General features: G+C 37.8%; 1 non-coding gene across 1 annotated transcript; it reads left to right on the forward strand.

Annotated features, from left to right (window-relative positions):
• The first annotated feature begins 2,619 nt into the window (after positions 1–2,619).
• On the forward strand, positions 2,620–2,726 carry LOC141709330 (small nucleolar RNA R71). The gene has a single exon (XR_012569914.1). It is a non-coding gene; the product is annotated as a small nucleolar RNA R71 (small nucleolar RNA).
• Positions 2,727–5,690: the final 2,964 nt, after the last annotated feature.

Consider the following 5,690-nt stretch of genomic DNA (forward strand, 5'->3'; position numbering starts at 1 on the left):
TGTGCTAAGTGCTATGTGCTTATATGTATAAGCTATATTCGTATGCTCGAGTCAAAGATATAATCGAGTTATCGTATAGAGTGATCGTTCCGGGAACGAGAGTTGGGAATCTAATTAAGATTTTTGGTTTTATTGTAGATTCGGAGCGTGAGGGCATTCAGGCTAGGAAAGGAAAGGATTTACTAGGTGGCGGTAGTTCAACCCTCAGGAAAGGAATTTCAGGCAAGTAACTCTGATTACTTGTGTAAATGGTTATAAGAGAATGTGTTCATACCATGTAGAGTATTGAACTGTTTAAGTATGAAACCCTTGCTTTATGAAACCCTGATATTGATTTGAAGTACCCTTGTTCTTGATAACCTGTTATTGATAATCCTATTGATTTCACCCTTTGATAATCTGCCTTTCTGTTCAAGTTACCTATAATGCCATGAATCATACTGAACCTATTGATTATCTTGGTTAACTCTGTTTAATGATACCCTGTTTCTCTTGATCACCCTATTCATCCCTAAGTTATTACTGATCCTTCAAATTTAGTGCCTTATTGTCCCTGATACAGAATTCTTGTGAATTGTTCCTTGCGTATCTTTGATTCACTCCCTGAACCTTGTTTCTTTAAAATCTGATTTAAGAATTAGTTTCGACTTGAAAGAGTCCGAATGATTTCAAATACTTGGTAATGATAAAATGGATTTTAGAAAACCTATTTTTTTTCCAACTCAAGGTTTTCCAAATGAATTCCTGATGGATTGGATTGAGACGTAAGAGGCTAGTGGGACTAGTCCAGTCATGGTAAGAGGCTAGTGGGACTAGTCCAATTTAAGGCTGAAATTATGCCGATTGGTACCTTAAAGACCGGAATGGAGGTCGATACGGGCTGATCACCCATATATAATGAAATAGAAAGATAAAGTGATCCAATCAAGGGTTCTAAATGATTATTTAAAAAGGGAACTGAAACTTTTATTCAGTAAATTGATTTTTGGAAATGAAAATGGTTTATAATGCTTTGAAAAGAGTTAATTATGTTATTGTGGAGCTTAAAGCTCGAGAACCCTGATTCTTGAAATTGTTGATCATATGAATGATTCTATATCTTGAAATACTGTTGCTTTCCTCTATCGAAAGATTTATTTTGATCCTATAATGATTTATGATGAATGTCGGCTTTCGTCCTGTTTCGAGCCTTGTTTCTTGAAAGCCCTACTATTCTTCAGATACCTTTCCTTATCCCAAAAAAAAATGGAAATCTACCACCTAGATTAATTAAAGTAGAATGCCCTAGTTTGTTCAAAGTATATTGAGATTTAATATCGTTGAACTGCTATATAGTTACTTGCTGAGTTTTATACTCATTTGTTTTGTCTTAATCTAACCATGGCAGTTAAGCAAGAAGATGGCCAGACTTAGGCGCACTGCTCATAAGAGCGTACCTGGTGGTCCCTACCGTGTTGAGGGCTTCCGGTTGCCAGAGCAGGTAGTGGTTTGTATGAGTGAGCTCGCGCCTAGAAAGAGGTGTATAAAGATACAATGGGTTATCTGTCGGTTTCCAGCCGGAATCGATATTGTTTATTTAATAATATTTTGGGGTTTGTAAGTTATATTTCATGATTGGTAGTTGTAATCTTGTCTCATACTTTATCCTGTTGATCCTGTTAGTAGTTAATCGGGGTTTATGCATATTTAATTATTAGAATAGAGGTGTGTGAGTCCTCATTTCCTAACCCCGAGATTGAGGGCATCACAACCTACATTCTGGATATAATTTTCAGACTCTTCATCTTGCTGAATTTGGGGACTTGCGACCCTTCCTGACCTCAAGGTGATGGCGTTCACCTGTTTTTCAAATTCCCTCTCGCCTGGATTGGCTTCTATATCACTAGGAAGAGTTCCTGGTGGTCGATTCAATAAGGCGTTAGCAATTTGCCCTATTTGGTTCTCCAGATTCTGGATAGAAAAAACTTGGCTTTGGCATATAAGAGCCTGGTTTTTGCACATAAGCCGCAACTCCTCCAATTCAGATTTTCAGTCGAAGATAGACCTGCACCTTCGTAAGTTTGTTGTTGAAGTTGGAGTTGTTATCTTGGTGCGAATTGTTGCTGAAAACCAGGAAGATTGAATTGCTCGTTTCCAAACTACTGGAACGGCAGTTGCATCGCATTCTGATTGTTGCTCCATCTGAAGTTAGGACAATTCCAGTTGTCAGGATGATAAGTGTCTGGAACTGGTTACTATGATCTCTGAAAGTTGCTCACAAACTGAGCTGATTTACTAGATATAGCGCATTGCTCCGTCGCATGCGAACCTGCACATAGCTCACAAACACTGGTTATCTGATTAACACCATAGTTAGCCAGAAAATCGATCTTCATAGACAACTCCTTTAGTTGCGCAGTGATAACTATAGCTGTATCCACTTGAAGAACTCCTGCTACCTTGCCCTGTGGCAATATATGAGTTGGATATTAATATTTATTAGCATCCATCAGTTCAATTAGATCATAGGCTTCCTTATAGCTCTTTGCCCATAATGCTCCACATGATGTTGCGTCGAGCATGGGTCTTGATTGTGCTCCCAACCCGTTATAAAAATAATTGATGTTCGTCCAATTAGGAATTCCATGATGAGGACACTTCCTAAGCATCTTCTTGTAGCGCTCCCAAGGTTCAAATAAAGATTTTTCCGATTGCTGCGTATATTGAGTAATAGCATTTCTGATTGCAGCTGTCTTTGCCATAGAGAAAAAATTAGTGAGAAACTTTTGAGTAAGATCTTCCCAAGTAGTAATCGAATTAGCTGGTAGAGAGTGTAACCAGCTCTTAGCCTTGTCCCTCAGAGAGAATGGGAACAGTCTCAGCTTCACAGCATCTTCAGAAACACCGTTGAACTTGAAGGTATCGCAGATCTCAATGAAATCCCTAATGTGCATATTGGGATCTTCCGTTGGAGAAACCCCAAACTGGATTGAATTATGCACCCATTGAATTATTCCAGGCTTGATCTCAAAGGTATTAGGTGTGATAGCTGGCCTGACAATGCTAGATTGAATGCCATTGATCTTGGGTTGAGAAAAATCCATCAAGGATTTCATTCGTGCTGCTAGATCTCCCACTGTAACGAGTACCTGAAACACAACAAGTAAACTGTGAAAGTAAAATAGTCTGAGTCAGTGAACTTTAACGACCAATGATGACAAGCACATAAACTAAACAATTAACAACACCGAGTCCCCGGCAGCGGCGCCAAAAACTTGTTAGGGCGAAAATACACGCTAAAATTCACGCAAGTATACGCATTCACAAGTAGTATAAGATATAAATCAGATTCGTTCCCACAGAGACTGGTTTAGGTTAAGTTCAATTTATGCACCTATGCAACAATATATCGTTATCGCTCAATGTTAAGACAAATAACAAATTGGGGTTTTGATTAAACTAAGAGATTATACTAAATAACATTAACTAAGAGAATTAAGGTTGAATTACTATATATGACAAACATGAGATCCTAACTTCATTAAATACTTCATTCAATAGCCTTTTTGTTCTTAACCTTAGCATGCAATGGTGATGACACTAATCAGATAACATGAAACTAATAAACGCCAACTTTTATTGTATGAATACCCTACTACCAAGCATCCACAAAAGAGATAGAAGTTGAATAGATACCAATTATGCTTAGTCCTTATATGTCTATAAGAATTGAAAATATAACGGTTTAATGCGCAAGTTATCTATCGTGATTATATAGGGCAAGTAAGATGGTTAAAATTACCCACAAATCATGCATATAAATACATAAACCTATGCTAGCATGGCAAGTTCTAAATCCTTATATTCACTGTCTCTTTAATAGAGATTAACACGCTATCTTATATGTTAGCTACGCACATAAGACGAATAAGCACAACCAATACTAGGATATCAATCAATCACCACACACCAAGATATTGAAATAAATTAACTAAAGAAATCTATAAATAAATCCGTTAGAACCCCACGATAACGATTAGTTCATAATCGAACTCATCGTCACCATGGATTCCAATGAAAGCATGATAATAAATAATATAAAAGTGCTAGGGTCCAAAGATAAATTGAAAACAAGCATACAAGTATCAACTATATTGAAGAAAATAAGTCTTTTTCTCCGTAGCCTTCTCGTGCTCTATAGGTCTTCTTATTACTCTCTCATGCCTCCTTCTTGTTAAAAATGTATTTGTATTGATATATATAGGCTTCTGGTCGTTCTGGGCTTCCAGACTCTCAAAATCAGACTGGAATCAGGATTCTGTGAAAATGACTTGGCGCGCGCCCGCGCTGCGGTTCCAGCACGGCCGCCCCATTTCTCAGCACGGGCGCGCCGTGCTTCTGTTGTTTCAGCGCGGCCACCCCGCTTCCCAGCGCGGGTGCGATGTGCTTCTGTAGTTTGAAATCTGAATTTTCTTCTTTTTGCTGTAACTTTTGCTCCACTCGTCAGAATTTGATGAATAAGCAGTCCACGCGAAGCTAATGAGATTCTCTACAACTTGAGAATGACCTAGGATTCCAATTCTGATCTATTTTCAGCATATATTCAATAAAAGCTCCATTCTTCCTCCAACTAGTGCATGAGATGCAAAAACACAAAAATACATCAAAATACCAACAACTTGAGTCTAAAACACCAACTTAAGCCTAGAATGAAGCATTCCAAGTAGATATAAAATCCACTTAACAGTCATATAGTAAAATAATCCTTTTTAATCCCTTAGTTAATGTTCTTTAGTATAATCTCTTAGTTAATCGTAGTTATAAACATTCTCAATTTGTTAATCGTCTTAGCATTGAATAATAACCATACCATTGTTGCATAAGTGCCTTGATTGAAATTAACCTAAACCAGTCTTCGTGGGAATGAACTAGAAATAATTCAATATTACTTGCGATCGCTTATACTTGCGTGAATATTAGCGCATATTTTCGTCCTAACAGAAACCAACCGCTTCATCCTCTCAGAAGGGTGAAGGAGTAAAAAGAAGAGAAAGCAGGCAACCCTAACTATTATCAATGAGAGTGGTGAAGATCAAACTCAAACCGAGTCCAACCCGGTCAAGATACCAAAGATGACCAAGAAAACTGAGTTGACCACTCAAGCTACCTCTCCTCTCAAAAGGATGTAGTTATAAAAGAAGGCATAAAATAGACTCTAGGGGCATCCTCTCAACAGGGTGTCTCTATTAAAAAGAGCATTCTCCTAGTGCACCCTGTAAAGAGTCTACACCAACACTTGAACACATTCAAATATATGAAAGAAGGAATAAGGATGGCACACACACAGAGAGCACAACTTTTGAAGCTCCCTCATCTATTCAGGGGGAGCTGCCAACACTCAATCTTGAAATTACAAATCAAATATCTAAAATTTATTCTTCATACAATCAAACACTTGAATCTAACTATTAAGTGTTGTCAAAATCAAGTGGCATGATTCATGAAATTATGTTCACCACCCAGGAACCAAATTTAGTTGGTGAGAGGCTACACTCTGGGTTAGACCTTGATGACACCAACACAAACACAAGGGTTTCATCAGTTTTTATTGAAGACCCTGTGATATCTACTCAAGCATCTTCATGTGCTAAACAATCTTTACTGATTGATAAGTTTGAGGGTAGTACTCTTGAGGGGGAGCTATCTAAATC

The sequence above is a fragment of the Apium graveolens genome, chromosome 2, assembly GCF_009905375.1.
Source record: "Apium graveolens cultivar Ventura chromosome 2, ASM990537v1, whole genome shotgun sequence".
NCBI lineage: Eukaryota > Viridiplantae > Streptophyta > Magnoliopsida > Apiales > Apiaceae > Apium > Apium graveolens.